The following is a 24,248-nucleotide window of genomic DNA, read 5'->3' on the forward strand; positions in this document are numbered from 1 at the left end:
CAATCCCAGCGCTTGTCTCCAAAGGAAAAATAGCTATCCTAAAAGATCACATGCAGTCTCATGATACATGTTAGAGCATGTCTCAGTGCTGCAGAGCATGCCTCAAAACTGCCGAGAACCCTGCTTTATGTTAGTAATTCAGGATACTATGCAAGAGAAAATTCACTGCAGTTGCATATTTTCCTGGTTCAGTACTGATCCTGAGCATGCTTGTCAGTCATCCAATCGTAGCCTTTTCTAGTAACTTTCCAAATACCATGGCCATTTGGGTGATAATTTGATGACCAGACTCCCTCCATTTCTTGACTGAGATGCACTTGTGAATTTAACAGCACACTTTTTCTAGTCATATGGTATGTTTTGCTAATTGGGTTGCACAGTTTCATAACTGAGATATTATTTATGATTCTTCTTTGTATGTACTGCTAGTGAAGATAAATACTTTCTTGATCCGGGCACCTGTTTCTCTAGCTGAGCTGCTACATATCTCAGCTGTGTAATTTTTAAAGTACTTTGGCAACTGAGCTACATCTTCACTAGTTGAATGGTATACTTCAGCTATAAAGTTATTTACAAACTTTACTGATCAAGCTGCATATTCTTGGGCTGAATTTGCTACAGACAGCACTTTGCAGATGGAACTGAATTCTTTACTAATCATAGGAGATGAATTAATTTATTTGATTAGCAGTAATTTGCATTATTTACTGATTATGTTCTTCAGTTCCCACCCTAAAGTGCTGTGTTGTGTTGCTAGTGCTGGTTAATCACGTATTGCACTCTGCTTCAGAGAGGAAGATGTTTTGGTTGTGGGTAAAGAGATCCTTCTGTCTTCAAATCTTCCTAAAAAAGCATTCCTTCCATGTCACATAGGCGAAGATACTATTTTTTAAAAAAAGGAAGAGCACATGTTAAACCACGTTTTCCTGTGACACTAGTCTTTTTTCTTCCTTTTACTACAATTTGTTTTCTTCTTTTTTCATTGTTTATTATGGTTGTGTAAATGCTGTTATTATGTCAGTACTATGGCAATGCCATTATTTTCATGTCAGTGCCAAGAACAGTTTTATGGACCTGTAGATGCACCTGTTGCGGTTAGGTTCTCCACGCTGGAGTGTAAACTCACAACTGGAACCCACTGAGCTGCAGTCAGATGAACATGGGAAAGTGAAGTGTCCTACTCACCAGTGATGAGTTAGGAGAGTGCCCCAGTGTAGTGAATACAACTCACTGGACCAAGCTGCCTTTCTTTTTCTTCTTAGGTGTGTACTTAGGAATCACACCATGCTATTCTTCTGTAAATGAGCAAAATCCACGCAAATTCCTGCATTCATACACATTCATGAGTGTATAAGCTTGTCTTCATGAAAATCTATGTCTACTCATTTATCTCTGCTACTTAGTTTTTAAAAATATAAAACATCTTTGAAATACCTGACGATCTCTTTTATTAGGCAATTAAGTCTTCTACTCTCCTTATGCAAAGAGAATATTCATTTACTAACCTATGTAATGAGAGTAAGGAATTTTTCTGAGCATTGAGTGTTCTCACCAACTTACATTGTTCACACCCATCATTCTCAGAACTTACCAGGAAAGTCTGATGTAAGAGAGCTGACATACTGGCATACTTACCAGCTAGAGCTGTGGCCTTTTATTAGCCCAAATGAGGATTAGCTCACTGAAAAGAATCTGAAGAGTTAAGACAGTCTTGGCACCTAACTTGAATCCAGGTAAGAAAATTAATTTTGCAGCTTTGGCTTGTTCAAAGTATAATATAAAAAGATTAAAGACTGCAAATGAGGAAACCTGTCTCTTGCTTAATAAAGGCTATAATTAGAAGTGGCGTCTGAATTACAAAGGATACAACTTGATCAGTCAAATACATAAAGATTCAGTGATTAACTTTTTCAGTTGGCTGAAGTTTATTGGAAAGTAAGAAAGTATCAAAATGGAAAAGCTCTCATTTTACATGCCTATTTTGTACAACTTACCTCTACAGGTTCAGTTTTTGTTCTACTTTGGGGTTCTTATACAGCACTGATGATCAGAGATTGCTGGAAAATGTGGAGGTTTGTTTCTAGAAAAAAGGTTTTAAAAAATATGGTCTGCATCAGAAAAAATGAGAGCTTTCCAAAATGTTCACAAAAATATGCATGAAAAAAGCATAGCAAGTTCAAAGCCCTAGTTGTATATATAGTTACAATTATTTTCCCATGTATATCATTTTAGATTTATGTACATTAAATTTCATCTGGTATTTTATTGCTTTATCCTTCAGTGTCATGAGGTCCTTCTGCAGCTCTTTGCAGTTGGCTTACTAGCGTATCGTTCTCCAAATCCCCTAAGAACTTTTTCAGAACCTTGGTGTCACATTAGCCACCTCTATTTTTCAGGCACTAAGGTAGTTTTAAGCTAAAGGTTACACATTACAATGTTATAGTAATTTTATACCTGAGTGCCTTTGGAATGTCTTAGTGAATAGCTAAGTGTCTTGGGGATTTGTTGCTTATTCCTTTTACCAATTCGTTCCTCATTGTATTCTGCTAACACTTAGATTTGAGATGGAGTGTCTGACGTGTCCATCGTAAAGTTTGTGGTATAACTTAACCAAATCCATCTTTAGCGAATATAGGAAACAGAATTCATTTAGCTTCCCTGTTGTAGCCCTTGCCTTCTTTGAGCACTTCTTCCTTAATGTGAATGTGTACTGGCTATATAGAATCTCAGGCAGCCTCCTTGCTTCTGATGTATTTGAAAGCAGACTCATTTTAGTTTCTATTCTTGTTAACAAGTTCCTTGGTGTTTTTAGTTGTCTTATGATATTTTATATCTCTTTTGAATAAGTTTGTTCTTTTCAGTTTTCTGTGTTAGGACATCATTTAAACTTTTAAACTATTAAAAATAAAAAATTCTAATGTAATTTATCTTTTTAATTATACCAACCTATTCTTTCTAAAACCTTTTAGTAACTAATTTGCATTTTTCTCTGAGTCCTTAATATTGTGAACAATCTTTGTACTCCTAAAACCATTTTACACTTTTGACTGCACCTTTTAATTAAGTTTCCATAATGAAAGGAAAAAGTGATATCTAGTATAAAAAAAGATATTTTCAGTGTATGGTGTCAAACAATGAATTCTAGTGAGAAGGTATCTCTGCAGTTTTACATCTTGAACAAAGCTGCTGCAGATGGTTGTGTCATTCTGGTAGCATAATTGGTCTGCTGGCATTACACCCACATTACTTCCAAGGGTTGAAAATAAAATTATAAAGTGCTGCATAAAGCCTGAAATGGCCACCTTTAGGTTTAATCTTCCCCTTAATGTTGTAGAGTCTATAAAATATGCATTAATCCAAGTTTTTAACAGCTTTTATCAATCCATCTCTCCTTTGTAAAGTAGACAGTATCTAATATGTATGGTCTCTCTTTGTCTTTTTACTTTCAACTTCATGATAAATCTTATTATCTTACCTTGTTTTAAGGTTACTTAAGCAACATTTGGTTGGCTGGAGCATGCAAAGTAATAAACAGCTCCTGCTCAGCTGATATCCTAGGACCAGGCAATTATACAAAGACTGTATAGTGTGCATGTACCGTAGTTCAGCTGGCCGAATAATAATGCCTCTGCACATAAGCAAAAAGAAAATGATTTGTAAAACACTAACATATTGGCCAAAGAATCATTGTTGTATGATGTGCACCAATTAATATGTTCTTATGGACTATGTACTTTTCCTTGAAGTATATACTTCAGTAATATCCTTCAGCTTCCTGTTTTCTTAATGAACCTCAGCATTATATGGGAAAACAATTTAATAAAAGAAATTACACTGAAAGCTATCATTGATTTCAAGTACTCTATCACAAAATAATATTAAAAAGTAACAGTGGGATGTTGCTTGAGCACTGAAAAGTGTCATAATTGCAGTCATGCTTTGCAATTGAGTTAAAATACACAAAAGTCAGTTTATGACCAGAACTGCATAACCAAAGAGAAGAATACAATTGCGATCCTGTGCATCATGCCCTAGGTGATCCTGTTTGAGCAGGGTGGTTGGACTAGATGATCTCTAGAGGTCCCTTCCAACCTCAGCCATTCTGTGATTCTGTGGAAATAGTGAATCTAGCTAGAATCTAGGTACCAAGCATGTTAAGGTGGGCTAGTGCTGATGTAGATTTTTTGAGTACCTGTGAACCAGTAGCTGAACCATTATTGCAGTGAGGGCAGAGTAACAGGTATCACTACAAGTCTTTCTGAGGAAAGACAGCCCCACTTGTGAACATGAGTCCTAAACTGGAAGATTTTTAGGCTGCATGAAGCCAATGATAAAGACCAGAAGCCTTTATTTGTGATGGAAAGACCAAGCTCTGGAAGACAGTAATGTCTTGTTGGTCTCAGTGGAGGGGCTGTATCTTGTGCTTTAGGAAGAAAGGGCAAATCCTGTTTTCATGACAAAGCAGTCAAGTGTAAGCAATCAAGCAGTGACTCTGAATGGACTCCTAGGAGCCCTCTTGAAGTGTCTCCTGTGTTTGTGTCTGATTTAACTGATTTATCCATGTTTGCTAGTGTTCTTTTAATTCAGGTATTTTCTGGGTGAATGAATAATTGGCTTGGTGCATCACTGAGATGATTGGCTTGTCAAGGAGCTGAAAAAGCTGTTGTTTTGTGTTAGCAAGCTTAGTTAGGTGAGGCCCTTGCTGTGAAATACCGTTTCTGACCATATATGTAGCTGTTTGCAGAGCCCTCAGTCATTTGTCCACAATTGGTTAGCACAGCTACAGATAACTGTGTGGTGACAGGACCTTTACCTTTTCTCCAAGGGTGCCCTGCATTCTGGAAGCTAATGTCATTATGCTGCAGAATAGCTTTTTGTAACATTACACTGCAGTACAGAGAGATGTAAGGTTTGAACACGAAACTGGGTACTGTTGCCATCTTAAGCTTAGTACAGTCTAGTAGCAGGGTGCTTTGTAGATGCCAGAGAGGTGTTGGTCTTCAAAAATACGCTGCAAACTATGCCGAGTGAGAAGCTGATGAGCCAAAAAAGGAGGGTTCAGGTAAGAGTGAGTAGATTCCAGACCCAGCCCTGCTGCCCTACAGATAGTAGAACTTCTCCAGTGGTCAGTAGAAGTTTTATGTGCCAAGAAATTCCAAAAATACTGATATCCTCTTCAAAGACCAATTCCAGGAACCCTATGAGCATTTATTGAAAATGGTGGGGGTATAAGCTTGTGATGAAAAACAGAGAAGTGTTATGCAGTTGCTCAAGATCTCCATTTTCTTCTCTCTCCATCTCAGAATGTTCTGATATGCTTTCCCAAATATCCAACAGCAGGAGCCCTGCCAGTAGACATGAAGTCAGCACAGGACACCTGTAACTTTTTCCTTACAGTTTTTTCTTCTCAGATCTCAAGTGTTGGAAATCCCAGATGTTGTCATTCCTGACATTAATTAGTCACACTAGAAATACAAGTATGCTGTTTTATAAATACTGCTATTCTAAATTCTCTCTCTAGGGGCAATAAATAGAAAAGTCAATTCCCAGGTAACCAGCAGAATTAAGACGCTGTTATTTAATAGTGGTGTCTGTTTAGCTGCCTTTTTTCAAGCAGCATATAAGCGAGTCAGCGGTCAGCATTGCTCCTTCCTTCCCACCCCTTACCCTCTCTTCATCCCACTGGCAAAGTCTAGTGAAGAGTATGTTGTCTGTGAAGTTTCTGCTGAGAAGTTAAATTGTTTCACTGCCAGTAAGACTCCCAGTGATGCTAATGAAAGCCAAATGTTGTTGCTTCAATAAAAGTGGATAAATGCCATTAATGGCAGGAATGCATTAGTGAATTCACCACTGCGTTGTAACATAGTATGTCTGCGTAGAGGCTGCACAAGATGACAGGGGTAGCCGTGATTGTTTTGCCTGATACTTGTTGGCCTAGAGTCGAGCTTGCTGTTCATGCTTGTCAGCATTAGTATGATCTACTCAGATTATTTTAGCAATGTGCCCTACTAGACTGTAGACGTCAGCTACCGCTTTAGCTGTTAAAGATACTTTCTTAAAAATAGTTTTAAATCAGTGGCCTAGGATAAGTTGCAGGTTCTTCATGTAAGAACCAGATCCTGTAATTGAGGTAGCTATTCACTAGCCAGACTGGCTAAGACAGGTTTTGTTTAACATTTCTCTCAAACAAGTAAATTTCTGTTGATACTTATGCACCAAGTTAGCTACTGTGGGGTTCTTCCAATTATGATACATGCTAAGACTAGAGAGGAGAAGGTAACAAATCAACAATTGTTTACTAAATCGAGTTTTGCAAGCCACAGAGGTTATAAATGGTAATTGTCTATCTCAGAGACAGCAGGTCCTTGCAAAACATGTCTCCACCCTGCATCCTCTGGAGAATAGTTAGGTCAGTCTGTTTGAATCTCTGAACATCTGAGTTTTGTTTCCAAAATACAGCTAGTGAAATCCTCCCCAGTCTGTTTTCTTTATTACAGATATATGTTTCCCGCTGTCACAGAAGGTTCTTAGTTGATGCAAATATGAGTTAAGAGCGACACCAAGTGGTTAAACAACTTATTCTTATGCAGTTTTTTCTACGTATTTTTCCTATTTCATCTTTGATTTGAAACCTCACTTTTGCTGTTTTTGGTTTCCGTTTTAAGCAACCCTTATTATGTCACTGAATATTTTTCCCTTTAAATACAAATACGCACACTCATACACAAACTCTCACTTTTTATATTAACGTTGTTCTCAGATTGACACTCTGATTCTTCATGTCTATATAATGCTATTTGTGTAAAACTGCTTTTCTCCAGAATAACGGAATTGCTGGGTTTTAATGGGGTATGGGTTGAGAAAGATGTGGTACCTGTTCTCAAGGTGAAACAGGAAACCAACAACTGCACTAACATTATTTGTAGGATGCTAAGAAGAAGCAGCAGCATGGTATGTCATTGGGTTAGAAATCTTCAGGGCAGAGAAAATCTAGTCATGATACAATAATGCAAAGTTATTTCTCCTACACTTCTTTTCAAATGGCAGATATCTAGTGAAAAGCTATTCCCCCCCCGCCCCCCCCCGCCTTTTCTCTGTCATCAGAAGCTCTGTGAAGGACAGATGTGAAGTAGCCCACTTACAACCCTGCTGAGAAAACCAAAATTGAAATAACTATTGAATTAGAGCTTGCTGCCAGAAAGCTCTTTATGTGATGGTTTCATTCATATAATTGGTAAAGTAACAGCTCTGATGATAGTTGGCCCCTCCATTATCAGTAAGTGATTCTTAGTAGCTTTATTAACAGCTTTGTCTCCCAATTTAGGTAATTATTGTTCCTTAGAAAGAAAAGCTCTTTTAGCATGAGGTATTGCTTCTCTGTGGCAAATAGGAGGACTGAGTATAAGTGGACTTTCATACCAGGTATCCTGATTATCCTACCTAAAGGCTATAGTCTCTAGAACTCCAGTACTCTCATTTTTACAGTCAAAATCAGAGAAGGGAGTTAGCCTTAACGAACACCCAGACAAATGACAGACAGAAAAATACATATGGCTGTCTGGAAGACAAGCTTAACAAATTGAGAACTGGAGAGAATAACACTGGAGATTACAGAAAAAATGTTATTTTGAGCAGGAGTTATTGGAAGGTCTCTGAATTAATGGCCAGTCCTGCTACCCACGGGGAAAATATTAGTCATGTAATTGCTTGCATTAAAAATGATGCCAAAGACAGATCAGCTAAAGATCTGTGAATAATGAAATAATTACATAGGTCAATCTGTTACGCTTTCTAATAGCATCATACTCAAGTAGTACTTCCCCAAAAATGGCAACTATTGCAACTGAAAACATTAAATTGTTTCCATAAGTGAATTTTGGCATAGATGGCAAGCTGTCTGCCATTCATGTAGGACAAGTATATTTGTGCCACTGAGCTGGAAGGTGATGATGTTTTTACCCTTGTGATCTTTATCACTTAGCTTGCCAATGTAGCAAACTAGTAGAGCAAAGTACACAACAGAGTTGTGAAAATTCAAGTAATTCAGCTGCTACTGCAGAGGCAGTTGATGTGTCAGGATGGATTGAGAATAACTACAAACGATCACGCGACGTTTTGTGGAACTGTAAGAACAGGGTCATTATAAAAGGACTGCACCCATTTTATATGAATATCTTGATGTTCCAGTTGATTACAAAATTTTAACATCAGGAATTTTTGCTGAGTGAGTAAATACTGTATTTGGGCATTGCTGTTATATTTTGATATGTTTCTGACAAGTCAGAAGCTGCTAATAATGAGTTCTTCAATTTTTCAAGTAAAAAATTAGTATGTTCTCAGTCCAAATATGTGTTTTGTACAAAAAGAGCAAAGCTCTCTGTTTATGTTCCATGCATACCTATCACCTGGAGTAGCTTTGGCAGCTTGTTCTTCATATATTCCATTTACCTAGAGAAGGTTCAGCAACCCTTATCTTTGTGTGGTATTGATGTCAGTCCAATTTTGTAAGACACAAAGTTTGTTGGTAATAGCCACTTCCTTGATCTTTTGTTTTGCACTATAAGTAGAACCATTTATGTATGTGGGTTTTATCCATGCCCTTTTGAGTTGTAGATGAAAAGTAAAAATTCCTGACATTGGTTGCCATGTCAGCTCTCTCCCCATCTGCAATAGATGACTACGTGAAAGTGTTCTCTTCAGCTATGACTCTGCATGATGTACCATAGGGTAACTATATGATCTGGAGCATCTGGCTGCCCGAGAAGAGACGTTTTGAGTATCAAGTATCAGCAATGACATACATGGCCATTTCTGTCCAAACTTCTCGATGTTCATCATCTAGAGAAAGAACAGTTGTTTTAGTCTCAGAGTTGCCTGATTTCCATAGAGACTTGGAGTCCTCTCATTATGAATGTTGAAAGCTACTTAATAAAAAATCTCTGAAGAACGGCTGTGAAAAGAGCCACTTATACTATAAAAGGAATTCCATATGGCTTCACATTTCCCACATTAAAAATTTTTTTGCTATTCCTCGCTCATGCTTTAGCAAGTCAAGAGCTATGTTACCATCTTCCTCTGCAAAAAGGGCATTAGAGATAGTGCAGAGAATAAACTGTAAGTGCCAGAAAGAGTGGCTGCTGTCTATCAGTGGCAAACTAGGACTGATCCCAAAACTTTCACTTAGACCTGAGGCCAGCATGGGAGAGTGTATCAGGAACTGTTTTGAGAGGATGCAGTTTATCTCTGTTTGGTAAAAGGAAATAGTTTTTTGTGTATTTAATAATATTATTTATTAATAACAATAATATTTAATAAACCATGTTCTTCAGAGGTTCGTGCCTGCAAATATCAAGAGAGTTGCAAGATCCCAGGCAGTAGTCACTGGAGGATAAATGTTAAATTTCTTTTAGTGATGTAAGCAAAAAGCAGCATAAAGATAGCATTTTCCAAGATGGAGAGACAGGAAGGAGAGCATACTTGCATTGTGTTTGGTTTGTTTTAGTATTTTTCCTATATGAAAAAAATCACCTTCACTTTCAAGATGTAGGCAGGTTTTGTGACATCTGAAGTACCATATGGCTTATTGCTGAATTGTGGGACTCACTTTAGCTCTTGCTGAAGCTGTTTTATCTAAGAGATATTTTTGAATTGTTTTCATACAGTTTGCAGAAGTTAATAAAATATCATATGAAACAGTCTCTGAATCCATCAAAAGCATTTTTGAATCTCTCCTACCCACAGAGAAAAGGCTGAGCTATTTAATATTGACTCACCTCCATTGAGGTGCCAGTCAAATCAGCTGTAACAGTGACCATGAAATTTTATAGAACTATCAGGCACACTTTAGAATTTTTACATGATTTTTTTTTAATGTCTGATGTGTAAAGAAGCTCAATCAAACACGCGTATTTCTGATAAGCTCTCCATTGACCCCTGCAGAGTGGATATGATGCGTGAAAATTCCAGTAATTCTTGTGCCTCATTCTAGAGTGACAGTGCACCAGGCTTTTAAGAAAATCTCAGATTTTACAGCTTGTGCTTTCAAAAGCTATGGGCAGGACTGCTTTTTCTAGCAAGTCAGTATGGTCAGTGGAATATTATTTCCATAAAATATTTGGTGACTCGAATGCACATAGTTTATGTAGAAGACAGAATAAGGGTTTTATTGATGTGACTCTGTACTTTTATTTTTAACAAAATAGAACTCTTAAAAAATGGAATTGTAAAAAAAAAAAAAAAAAAAAAAAACGTGGAGTGGGGGAATGTCTTAACGTTTTAAAGGTAGATTATGTGAATTCTTGGCTCTTAAATTTTGAAGGAGTTTCTGTAGGGCCTGTTTCTATAGTATTGCTACAGCTGTTTTTTTGAACTCACTATATATGACTGTATGCTCAGTGTGCTCTTACTAAACTGAGAAAGAGTCCTCCGTAAACCTTAATGTAGGCAAGTAGCAGTATCAAGTGGTCACTCACTCTGTAGCTGAAGTTGAGCTACTCTTTGGGTTGACTAGCTGGATCAAGCTAAATTACCACTTCCCATTTTGCAAGACAGCCTTTTTCATTGACAAGAAAATATCCTTTTGCTTAGTGAAGACAGTCTTATCTTTCTTGTACTTACATATTCTGTCTTAAGGCAGACATCATCAGAGACACTAAACCTCAGCTTCAGGAGGCCCCTATTTGCGTTTGTTCTTTCTTCTCTTTATTTCAAAATATTTGTTGAGGTTTTCAAAGATTTTTATGGATTATATCAATGAAAGACTCATTACCATAATCTTAACAGAGAATTGTACAATACAAAGAAAAAGCAATTTATCCTTCCTGTACAAAAATAATATTATCATCTCTCTCACAGGATAAGCAAGCTCTTACAATTTTCCCTAGAAATCCTGTTTCTACCAATTTAGAGGACCTTGAAGGAAAATGTTTTAAGGAACCTAAAAGTAGCTTAGCAGATAAAAGCCTGGAAGCAATTATCAATAGTTAAAATTAAACCTAAATTTCTGTCTCTTAATAATATACATTTGATATATGACACAGGCTAAATTCTCAATTAGGGATTCACATACAGTTCTGTGTAATAGCCAGAAGTACCTCCTCTAAGAATATCTTTGATACTCCAGCTGATTTTTCCAAAACATCCTCCCAGCAAGTTGCATTTACCACCTCAGGCATGGTATAAGGGTTAAACCAAGATTCAGCCCTTATTATTGTGCATTGCTAATTGACAAGACATAAATGACTATTCATTATTTTTCAATGAGGTGATTATGTATGAGATCTTAGCAAACCAGCTGATGAAATAATCACACTGTGCATGTTAACATTAGAGCTGTACCCTACTCACAAGGGGGAGAGAGGAAAAGAAAAAGATTCATTAATGAAGCACTGAAAACTAAAAATGTTAACCTCTTTCTCTACTTAAGTTGCCTTGTTGCCAGTGTTGCAATGTACATTCATTCCGAGTTTCAAGATATGCGTGCAAATGTTGAAGGCAAACAGGAGAATCCGAGCCAAATTTTTTCCCAAGTCTTTCTACTACTTTACGACGCTATGAAGCACTATCTAATCAACACAGTACTGCCACCTTTACAAGTGGATTGTGTGTGTTTTCTTTTGCTTCTCAGCTGAATGTTTTAAGGCCTGAAAATGAATGATATCTCTGTGCATGATCCACTTTTATTCATATTTTTGGAGGAAAAATGAATTTATTTCTGCAAATACAATTTTTAAAGAGATACTAAAATGGAAATTTCAAATATAATCAGTTTACTGATGTATGGAAGATTAAACATAGGTAGGTGGAGTTCATCAGATTTTTATTTCAGCAGTGTAATGTTTTCCCACTTTTCACATATACCAAACAAGTGAATGTACTCTGTTTACTTCTCTGTTTAATTACGACACTGGAAGGTGTCCTTTGCATTTTTCATTAAAAAAAAAAAAAAAAAAAAAAAGGTGAGCTGAATGAGTGACATAGACGGAAGATGGAGAGAACAGCCATTTGAATCAATTCCTACATCACAGAATAGAAGATTCAGTCTTACTGTGCATTCAGCAACCCCAGACTTTTCCGTGGTTATACTACACCAAGGAATATCATTGTTTAGTTTGCTGAGAACTCCTCTGATAATCTCAGTGGAAATATGAGTGGAAATACTTCAGAAAATCTTGAACTAGTGAAGAGTATTAATAGTTCTGTACATTTTTAAAGGAATTAAATGTAATTATATAGAAATCAGTCAAATTTCATGGTTCAGTACATTGTACAGTAAGTTATTCTTTCTGCTTACTTTTGTTATTTCAGAAAATAAATCTCTCGGATTTCTTTAAAATGCAATAGGTTGGGCCAAAATACCAGTGGAAGGTTTATCGTTTTATATTAAATTCTACATGACTAAATATCTTCACTGAAAATTTTTAATGAAATCCATAGTAATGCAAGCTTGTCTTTGCAGTTGAAAAACATTCTGATATTCTGATATACTTTAATGAGTAGTTCATAAACCTTAGAGATTAATTTAGGTTTTCTGTGACATTCTGCAACTGCTCTATTAGGTACATTTCCTTCAACATTTGCAAGCATATCTTGAAACTGTGAATGAATGTACCTTTTAAAACTCATCTGAAATCGTTTTCATCCTTGTCCTTGTACTAATAAGCTTTCTATGTATTCAGTCAAAGACCAGAAGACGTGGTCAATTCAGGGAAGCTGCTTTGGAGAGAGATTATAGGCAACATTATGACATCAGTGCTGGTTTCAGATATCAGAATTAAGAAAAAAATGCTTTCATTTTGTCTCATTTCCTACACATGAGAATTATTTGGGTCTGTTTAGCCTAGGAGGTTCTTTCATTTTGTGTAATTGTTTACTGTTATCTGGCATATGAAGAATTCATCACTGGCAAATTAAACAGTTGTGAGATATCCTGCAACAGCCTGTTCAAATCTCTGGAGCAAAGGTCTGTTCTCAAAGAGATTTCACTGTCTGTGAGAGCTTTAGGACAAGGAGGGAAAGCGAAAAATATTTCTGTAGCAAAATACTGATTATGGTTATATCATATATTCACTTATATTAAACTCAGTATCTCTAGTAACCATCAACTAAAGAAATATATCCAAGAATGGAAAATGTGACTGTCCATAGGACAACACAGAAGGGTCAGCAGGACCTTATCAACATGTAGGAGTAACAAAAGTACCCCAAGCTTTGACATTTTTAAGGCATAAAAAATATTGCTGTTCAGTACAATTTCAAGCCTTTCTCGTGTGGCCTCCTTTTTTCTTGCTATTCTACTAAAATGGTGATGAGATCTGAACAGTCAAATTGCTGTTGCCTGAAGACTTCACTGTTACAGCATTCCTTTGGAATAAGAGGCACACAGTGCATCCCAAGGCAGCTGTAACTCAAAAAAAAGGAAGTTTTTCCTCACCAGTTACAGAGATTGGCAGACCTGCTAACATTGTCATTGAGCAAGTGCTAATAGAGCAAGTGCTAATCTAGAGTATAGGTTTACCATAAATGTATTGGAAGATTATAGACTTTCAGACACTGAGGCCTGGACAGAGTTGGACAGTAAGCCACTCTAGTGGTCATAGAAAAGCAAATCAGAGAAGTGATGCAGTAAAAGATCAGTAAGAGTAGTAGATGAACCATTTTGGGAGACATAGGCAAGAATGACAGTGAAGAAGGGGGATAGTTTGTAAGCATGTTTGTTTTGAGTTTTCAAAAAGAACTGTTCTTTTTTCACTGAAATATTAGCACTTCCATCTTCCTTCTTGCTGCTTCTTCCGTTTTGCTGGAGAAAGAAAAGGAAACCTTAAAAAAATACAAAGATGGTTTTTGCGTGTTGGGGGTGTATATGTTACTGAAATTGTTAACATGTAAGTAAATATAAATTTATTTTTCGATTTGCACTTACTATTCTGGATAAAATGAGGTGAAAAGTATTTTCAGCATCTTCATAGTAATCCTTGGATTTAATTCTGGGAAGTTGTTTTTTTGTAGAATGATATAAATGCTTTCAGGATCAAAATAATAGGCTTGTACTTTGATTTTTCCTTAATTTCACTCGGGGTTATTAAATTCTTCTTGTGGTGTATACGCTTTTGTGCTTTGTAACATTTCATACTAGAGAAACATCAACTGTATAGTGAGCATTCTCTTTGCATTGTCCCACCTAGTTGCTAGCACAACCTCCTTGAGCCAGGACATAGGATCTTGTTGCAAAAATGTAACTGTTTTCTTTCTAATTTTTGAATAGGGGCAGATGACCCCCTGTCATGTTGTAGCTCAGGGGTTCTTAGGAGGAGCTTAGGCTTAGTTAGACTGTACAGTTAGAATTTTCTACGCAAAGTAGTTATGTTGTATAAAAACAGCATGTACATTTAAAATGAAATAGCTGTTTCTGATTAATTCTTTTTTGAGATTTCTTAAGGTGGAATAATAGTGCTTTTTAATCCAGTTCAGAATCTCTTAGTTCAGAATAAGGCATTTTAAGATCTAGAATAGGAGTTAATGAGTGATAAATGCTCAGGAATAGTTTCCTCATATGGATGAACTCCTGAGATTCCTGACCCATTAGTTTTTCTCTATCAATATAACATCACTGTTTTTTAGTTTCAGAACAGTTCCAATGCAACCAAAGCCAATGTTCCCTACATAAATATTTACTGACATTTTTTCCTGTGCAGATTTTGTATTTAAAATAAACCCTTTCCCAAACCTCCTAAAATCTTGGGCTGAAATGACTAATTATGCATTTTGTACCTTGCACATTATTTTCTATAAATGGCTACTGTATTATACGCACTTCTTCAAGAATGTAAATCTATCTCTATGTACTGTAGCTACTTTCAGCAACTGTAGAGTTTGTTGCTCTTCTGATTGATGTCAGCACTACCTCTGAAAGGTTTAACACTGAGGTAGCAACAGCTGTTTTCTAAAAACCTATATACACAGAGCAGTGCGCTTGTGCAGGGCAGCCGTAGGGTGAACAGGAGTTTTCTCCTGAAGGTAATATTCCTCTGCAAGGACTTCATTCCATCAGCTGCCAGCAGTAGCAGCATCTTCACTGCATGAGCTCAAAACAAACTTGATGAAACAAAAGTCAGTGTTTTGAAAATGTTAGATGTTTGCTAGTTTTAAAAGTTTTTAGCTGGAAATTCAAAACGTTTGCCCTGGAAGCTGTTCTAAACAAGATTAGGTTTGAACATTCTTGAGTTTTAGGAGACTCTGCTTTTGATTTTGCATTTTAATATATAGCTCACTATTGTGTCAAGAATGAGCAACACCCTGTTAGGATAATGGCGATATGAATTTTGCAGCCTAAGTGAAAAGTGTTGATGGAAAAATCATTTTTAGTTGCAAAGAAATAAAATGTTTCAGGATTTTTGGCAAAACGAAAAAAAGGTATTGTGGACCAAATTAAGTATTTTATTTGAAAAGTTATTTTGTTCTAAATCTTTTGTGTCTTCTAAAAATGCCAAATTTTAAATGGAAAATGCTAATTTGAGCAAAGCTATTTTCAGATTTGAAGCATTTCTTCAGAAGATGTTGAAACTTCTATAAAATTTTCCTCACTTTCTTGATTGAAATTACTGGCCAAATTTGCAAATACTTTTAGTCTCTTGAAATTGTAATGTGTGACAAATTTCCTGCTGAGCAAATAATTTTTTTTTTTTTGCCTATCTCTTTGCCAAATACCTTGAAACCTAGCAGAAAAGACAGATAATTGCACTTCCTTCAAGCTCATCTTTGCAATTAATTAGATAGTGAAGACGGGCATGGCTCCCAGCTCTGAATTAAATCCGCCTGGGGTTTTTAGCATATTTAGTACCATGACAGAGATGCCTTCAGGCTTTCCGGCTTTTTTTCATAATTAAGGGCTGGAAATACTGTCTGTTTTTCCTATTAACAAATCTGAGATTCTGATGTAATCATGTTACTGTAGGTGCTGGCTTTGACGGCTTCAGTTTATTCTGCTTATCCCTTAATTTGGCTCAGACAATAGCCAAGGTAAGTTATCTAATTAAATATTTTGTGCAACTGTCTGATACAGTTACTTCCATTTTACAAATGAACAGCCATGTGAAATTTTTGTGCAGTCACATCAGTGCCTCCCTCTGCCTAGCCTTATGAAATATGGCAGTTTAATAGCAGTGAACTGTTTGGTTTAAAGCTGATACAAATATCTGAATGCATTCATACAGAGAGATTGGAAGTGGAATTCAAAGAAAAAAAGTATGGGTCTTGTCCAGGGAAAGTTTAAAAAAGTACAACTCAGTATGTTTTTTTCCAGATAGTTTTGATAGTTTTGTACCTCTTTGGTTTGGCAGGTGACAGAAGGAGAGCATAGGAAGTCTTGCAAAGAAACCCTAATCTCATGAGTTTCAGAAGTATAACAAGGGAGGAAAAATACATCCATCTTCACTTCTAGGTTTATGCAGAGCAAAGAATGTTTCTCTCTTTATTTCTGGCCCAGGGCTTTACAGCTTAGTTAACCAGCTGCAATCCAGTCTGGTCTCACTGATATTTTTAATAGTGTTCACTGTTGTGTTTTCCATAACAAAGGGCATCCACATATTTTTAATCTTGCTTTTATTAACACTGTGAAAGAAACAACAATGGAAGTTCCCATGAGGAAGCACTGCATGTGTGAGAATACTTTATTGTGTATCACCACACCCAGAACAAAATGGTTCCTGTCTGTGCAGAAATAGGCAGCTCTAAGAAATATCAAATGTGAGTACATGGAAAACAAATCCTAGTTTGTAACTACTGTGTGTCGCAATAAGTATATTTAAATGAAAGCTCCTTTTACCCATTAATCACACAAACTGTATGCACCTTCTGCTTTGCCATTTCCAAAAGAGAGGGAAGAAATGACATACAGTTTAAAAAAAAAAAAAAAAAAAAAAAAGATTTTCCTCTATTACAGGAATACTTAAAAATGTGAACTAATTACTAGGGTAAAAACTCCAGAGGCATTGTCTAAATATACACAGAATCTAATTTGTACCTTAAACTGGATACACCCGTTCCACCATGCTTCAGTCTACTTCTGTTCTCCTTCGTTCAGCTGTGTTTGTGGTGCTGAATAATTCCAGCCCAAGTTTCAGAATACTGAGTAGCGATTCCATAGGTAAGTGGGAAGTGCTGTGGGAAGTGCTCTGAGTTTGTGAATAATAGTCCCCCAAAGTGGCTAACTGTGGTTACCAAAATGGAAAGAGCTAGAATCAGAAGACACTTCTGAAAATTTACTCCTATAAACTTTAATGAGACTCTGACTGAAGCCAGTGCCACAAGTACATTTCAATATACATGTTCTTTGGGCTTATCATACACTATCCATTATACATTTGAAATACTAATCTTCTCTTTTCTGTGTACAGTTGAAAAAAAAAATTATGTCCAAAGATTCATACTGCTGCCTTCCAAAAATGAGGGAGTGACCTATTTAGAAAAGTGGGATCACAATGGGGGAGGACTGCTTTTGGTTTAAAAATGAAGTGTAGGTCAAATCCCAAATACTATAGCACAGTCCCAAAACCACTGTACTGAATGGAGGATAAATGAGAAAATAGGACAACTGTAGGCTCTTCAAAAGACTGATTTTGATGAGATGCAACTAACTGTTTTTAACCCGCTGGCAAGCTGAGGAAAATAGCCACCTCCAAAATTTATGAGGTTTCTACTGTTTCCATGAATATATCTGTTAGAATTTTTGCAAAGAGCAAACCTATAGGCAGTGTTAACATAGGAGCTGGGTTATCTGAGCAGCAGGATGCAGTGCTGCTGTTAAAGCAAAACTTCTCTAAGCCTGATCTGATTTGTAAAGAGAAAAGGTGTTGAGACGTGAATAAATCCTTAGATTTATCAGGGCTGGAGTAAAAGAAAAGGGAGTTCGTATTAAGCATTCCAGCTGTAGAAAGAGCATTTCTTTTCTTGTGTTGAGAAGGAAAGTGTAGAAATGGGTAAGTACTTTAATTTAATGTGCTTAATATTGTTCATAAAAGGTCATGCAAAATTAACATCTCTGAAGGGTTAAGTATTCTTCAGTTAGACAAATTTAACAGGAGAGTAGTGGGAGTTTTTCACTTTTGATTTTCCTCACCAGTACATTGAACTTCATGTATTAGGACAGATCTATGTGAAAGGCCAGGCCTGCTGTAGTCATTTTGGATTGATTTTAATAGTCTACATTTACCTACTGACTTTTTCCCAAACCATCTCAGAGGATTGTCCCTTTTTCTCAGAAAAGGCTATTTCTGGCCTCTGAAATCTACAGAAACTCTGTTGCCAGTACAGAGAACAGGTAGTCTGTAGGAGATTAGATCCATATAATGTGAGGCTCCCAAAAGCTTCTCGTATACCCTTGCACAGTTAAGTGTTGTGCAGAGTTTGTTAGAAGGCTCTCCCAAGGCTACCCCTGTGCCAAATTACGCGTGGGCTTCTCTAGGTGCTGTTTCTAATACCTGAGTGATAGGGATCAGAATGGCATCAAGGATCAAAAGAAAATAACATGAACAATTTCAAATTGTTACCAATGTACTTAGTTGTGTTACATGCATGCTGTCTTTATATATAAGCTCTGTTTTCCAACATAGCCAGTGTTGTTTTATCCCCAGAGCCATGCTCCTGTGTGCTGTGCTCTTTTGAGGAGGCTACTCTGAATTTCTAAAGTGAGATTTGGAATATATTGACTTTATTGATGCCTAGATGATGCATTCCCATACAAAGAAGTATGCCTTAAATGGGTTTTGTTCTGCTCTAGTGTTTAAAAAAAAGCAGACAGAGCTCAGCTGATTCATGAGTCATTCTCTTTCTGTATTTGACATTACTAGTGGCTCAACAATTAAAAAAAAATGAACTGCAAACCTCAGTGTCTCCTGTAAATTTGACTTTCCTGGAAGTTTGTTTAGAGTCTCTCCTCTTCTCCAAGGATATATATCAGTCTACCCTCAATTGTGGTTACAAGTACATAGATCAACGTGTCATCAAGACACAAAATAATTACCCCAAATTTCAACACAGAGTTTAATACCTTGGAAGTGGGTCTGTCATCTGAGAACATGCTATTTGTTAGTGAGAAATGGAGGCCAGCATTCCACTGAGAAAGGGGATAAGATGAGAAGAAACGACATTGAAACATTGATTCAGCATTTTGCCCTTGGTCAGAAGCAACGAAACTGCTCAACTTAAATGATGGTGAAAACATTCACACAGCTGCACTATTTAAAAGCAATTCTGTAACAAGCTGGGGTGTTTTTTACATGATTGGAATATTCATAAATTGGTACTAGTACAACTAAATCTCTTCTAAATGGAATCTTTATAGATTTACAGTGAATGTCTCTTTCAATGGAAGTTGCCATAGTTACAGCACAATTTTGCATGGAGCACACTCCCATCATAAGTTGTTTCACATTTATATATGAATAGTTTGAACACATTTTTTTCAGCTTCTTTTTGAAATGAGAGCAACATGCACAGTCTCAAAGGATAATTCTGTATTTGTGCCTGGGCATGGTGATGGTCCAGCTACACTCCAGATAATAGGATAATTCATGTTGGAAGGGGCCTCAGGATATCCCTAATCTGGCCTCCTGCTCCAAGCAGGGACATCTGTGAGATTAGACCAGGTTACTCTGAGCTTTATCCAGGTGGGTCTTGAACACCTCCAAGGATGGAGACTGCACAACTTCCCTGGGCAACAGCTGAGAGGTCAGCCTTGTGTGCAAGAGCTGTTGCTTAGAAAATTCTTCCCCTTTTCTTGGTCTGGGGTAGAAAGCACTAGAAAGTGCTTTTCTACAGTCCTTTTCAGGAGAAAGACCTTACTGGCTTCTGCTCAGTCAGCTTTGCACTCCAAATTTGCAACAAGCCTCTCCCTTTCAACTTTCTGCTGTCTTGCTCCCTGGATGGAGCACGAACAGCAGAACCCTTGCTCCATTCTCCCTTCCTGTGGCTGTGCCTGGAAGTGGTTCCAAATGCTGCCTTGTCTAATGATAAACATTCCCTGAGTGGCCAGTTAGCCCACTGAAGTAGTTTTCTCGGAACAATTTAATTAGGATTCTGCTGCATTTTGCTATTATGGTTGACTGAATCAGAACTTGATACAATTACTGAACAAAATGATAACTCCTGGATAATCTTGTCCCCCTATATCACTTAATGACTGGTGTTCAAGAGATCTTCTTGCTTGTCAGTGTGGATACTGGATGATTTGTCAACCTTTAAGATAAAATTCAACATCTGAACACCTATCTGTCTGTTTCTGTTAGACATCGTCTTCATGGTTGACAGTGTCCGGATAGGTTTACTTTTTCTATAAGGTCATGTGAAAGCACTGTGAATTAGTTAGAATATGTGTAGGCTTCATGCTATAATTTAGAGTTGAAATAGGGGCATATCCCCAAATTCTGCTTTATGATTCAAAGGATGAATTGAAGCCAAGCAAAATAAAGGAAAAAGGCAGAATATCATAGATTAGAAAGTATTAAGCTGGCAATTCTTGTGCAATGCTTTCACTAACTGGTTTCAGTACTCTGGAAAAATGTTTTATTCTAATATTGCTTGATGAATTCAACCATCAGCAAAACACAAGAAAGGAAGTCAGTTGACGAGTTTTTCTTGTGCCTATGTACTGGCTCTTCAGGCAGTTTGCCAGAAGCACATATTTGCTGTGATGCTGCTGGAAGTGTGGAAGTGTTAGGAATCTGTGGTGTGACTGCAGGTGCTGTGGAGGGTATAGAGTGGTTGAATGTTTTTGGGAAAAAAATATTTAAAAAAAACAAAGATGGTTGTTGCATTTACAATCTATATGATGACCTTGTAGCCCTTCTTCAGAGCCATCTTTCCTGGAAGTAACTGCTGTCCAAGCAAGCCAGGAAACTTATTCTCCATCAAGTTGGAGAACACTCATCCTTTCATGATATCTGCATCTCCTGTGGTGGTTTTCTCCATTTGCATAGGCTCAAGATAGTGGTTCTTTAGTATATTATAATACAGCTATGGCTATGCAACTCTGAAAATACAGGTGTGTTATTATTTCTTTTTGCCAGTTTGATAAATTCACAAATAAAGCAGGTTTTTTTAATGACTTTGCCTGTGATTCACGTGTGACTAATTTGGCTCGAGGCTTCTTGACACAGTTTAGGAGGCAAGGCACAGTCTTTTTTCCTTTTCTTCTCTATTCCTCCCTGCCTAGTCCCTGATGAGTAACATAAATTAGAACAACCTGCAGGAGGCCTTGCTTTTTCTCTGAATCTCAAATAATCCCTCAACATATGATCCTTGATAGTTCAAATGTGAATAAATTTTTAGTGATAAGATGGACAGTTTAGTGTTCTAGCCATATTGGCATGTAATGCAAGTAAGGCCGAAAGTGCGGTCTGTGCCTTTCAAAATATATCCCTATGTCTAAATATGCCTGTTGAATTTTTTGCCTATTTCCGAATACGTCTATGTCCAAGCGCTTGGACATTTAATGCAAACTTATCTCACACTAGTACTGTGAGGAACCCTGATCTTGCTGAAGCGCATGGAATCTGACTTTTCTCTGTTGAAAATTAGTTTGCCTTTTTTCTTCTTTGGGGATTTTGGTCTTTTTAAAATAATGATCAAAACATTTTACAAGCAAAGAGTGCTTATCACTTACTACAGTTCTACAAAAACTTAACTGTGTGGAGTGTGTTGTTTTATGTGTGTGTATTTACACAGGATGCACAGATCTTTCCTTAAATTCATCACAAAAGAAATGTTGACTCTCTTGGTTGATACTCAGTGTTTTTAGAATGCTACCTGGTCAGCTCTGGGAAGGACCATTTAAAAATAAAACTCAGACTTATTTAATGATCTCACTGATGAACCTATCATTCACTGGCATTTTCTGTCTCCACTACTTTAATGTCTTTCAGAATCTTCCAGTAGTTATTTTCTTTATCTTTCAGCTTTTGGAAAATCTAATCTCTGCTAAAATTCTTTTGGGTTTTTATTAAGTTGCCTCTGATTTATGTAATTTACCATGAAGTTCATTAAAGACTTCATTAATTTTTCATGAGTCTGTAACAGTCTTATCACTGCTGTTTTTATTAGCTAGGATATTATTAACTAAATTTGACTTTTTAATTTTGGGGGCAAGTTATTTACCTGCCCTATCACCACTTTTTTAATAATTACATTTTGCTCTATCAGATACGAAATGGTCCTCTTCTTCTCCATCAGTTCCAGTGATTAGGACTTTGTAAGTTAAGACCAGTTGCTTGTACTGACATTTCAATCTCAGTATTTTATGTTCTCATTCTTATTAAACTGACTGGATCTCTGGTCTTTTCCCTTTCTGGAAGAACCATGTTTTTGGATACTAAAAGCTAAAAAGGCAAAGAAACTTCCCATTGACCTACAGCTCAACCATGTACCCTAGAGGGATTAATAACAACCTGTAATTCTCTTGGTGTTTGTCCACCTACCTTCCCCATGGGGAAGGGCTATAGGACTCTTCCTTAGAACGAGGAAAGAAGAAAACCCTACAGAGGTATGTTGCATGTCACACCGTAAGTCAGAACACTGATTAAAAGCATTTTGTGAAATAGGATTCTTTGGCAGACTTTTATACTTTGATAAAAATTTGGGACTCTGGTTACACCATCATCTGTGGTATACCATCACCCATTTGCATTTGACTTCAGGTATCTCCAGTGATTTCCAAGGAGACTGTCATGCCAGCTCTGTTGGATGGATGGACCCTCTAAGGGCCTAGCAGATCACCTGAACCATTCTGTGATGAACCAATGCACAAGAGGCAGCCCAGGCACCGGATTCTCGGTCAACAAATACAAGCAAGGTATCAGCAAAGAAAGAAGTAGTTAAAAGGTGCATCTTCAATAGTGGCTCAGTTAGAAGGGGACTGGCTGTAGGAGAGGGGAGATTATTCCTCTTTGGCTGACAGTGTCCTTGTTTCCTGCCAGAAGAGCGTGGATTGGGAGGGTTTAAGGCTTTTTTGCTTTGTTTTGGTGTTGGTTTGGCTTTGGGTTGTTCTGTTTGTTTGTTTGTTTGTTGGGCTGAGTCGTTGTTCCCTTTTCTTTGTGTCTTAAAGCATGATCAGAGTGATTTTCAGAGGAGTGCCTCTGGCACTTAACTGTCCTGGGCTGGCAGGAAGCCAGCACAGAATCTTACTCGTCCCCATTCTTGTGTTACAGGGTTGCCTCATATTTTTTAGTTTTGTATGTTTCTTGGGGAGCTTTTCTGCCTCACTTGGGGACTTAAGATCTCTGTCGCGGCCCGAAATGAGTCGTTCAGGACGACCTCCCTCCCCTTGGGGCCAAACGACCAAGTTCGTGATGCCCTTGGACTGAATTAAGGTGAAACGACACCAGCCAACCGATTTTAAGATTTATTAACATAAAGATAAGGCATGTGGTCAAATAGGATAATTCAATGGCGAATACTGCAACTAGCTAGACAAAAACAGATCTTACCAACATTCAAGAAAAGAGAGGGGGAAAGAGAGAGAGAGAGAAAGATATCACCACCCGTGGATCCAGCGGTGTCCTGTTGGTCCTCTTCCTTTGGGAGTCTCGGCGGTGGGGGGGCTCCCGTCTGGTGGTAGGTGGGTCCTCTTCACCCTGGGTGTAAGTTTTGGTGGTGCGCGTGCAGTAATTACAACTCGACTTGGGTCCGACCCTAGGTTAGCTCGGAATGACACGCGTGCAGTGGTTACAGCTCGAGTTGGGTACCTCCGAAGAGGGACCCTGAACAAAGAGATCCCTGGGCAATTATAGCTTTTCCAAATTAAGTTTCCCACCCCCCCACGTGGTAGTTCAGACCAATAGTAATTTTTGAGTCTGGGGTCTCCTGCTCCTTATTGGATCTCATCGTTGTTCCTAGGCAGGCTGTTTCTTTTCTCCCTTATCTTTTCTGTTGCAGCTTCTGCCGACAGGTGTGTCTTCCTTCCTCGGGTCCCACCATCATCTCTCAAGGTCTTGACAAAGAGGTAGTAACTCCAGCAATTAGCACTGTTTCAGCAGTGCACAGGAATGCAAATTGCTGGTAACTCCCTTATCGTTCCCGCCTGCAGCAGCTCTGGGGCCCTTTCTCACCGAACTAGGGAGTGCGGCATAAGGCTTCAGCAAATTTAGCCACTCATGCCAAGCACGTTTTATAGAAGTTGTGCTAAAAACGGATCCCAAAGTCTCTGCCCGATTGTGGTCTCGTTCAGCGCAGGCTTGGTGTGTCCTGGGTGGTTGCAG

The 24,248-nt window shown here is 37.6% G+C and overlaps 1 long non-coding RNA gene across 1 annotated transcript in view; it reads left to right on the forward strand.

Annotated features, from left to right (window-relative positions):
• Positions 1–22,844, forward strand: part of LOC135328875 (uncharacterized) — a 76,744-nt gene extending 53,900 nt beyond the window's left edge. Inside the window, exons 4-5 of the long non-coding RNA XR_010390027.1 lie at positions 15,953–16,017; positions 22,689–22,844. This is a non-coding gene — a long non-coding RNA (uncharacterized LOC135328875). The remainder of the gene's footprint in view (positions 1–15,952; positions 16,018–22,688) is intronic.
• The last annotated feature ends 1,404 nt before the right edge of the window (positions 22,845–24,248 follow it).

This window comes from Dromaius novaehollandiae, chromosome 7 (assembly GCF_036370855.1).
Source record: "Dromaius novaehollandiae isolate bDroNov1 chromosome 7, bDroNov1.hap1, whole genome shotgun sequence".
In the NCBI taxonomy this organism is placed as follows: Eukaryota; Metazoa; Chordata; class Aves; order Casuariiformes; family Dromaiidae; genus Dromaius; species Dromaius novaehollandiae.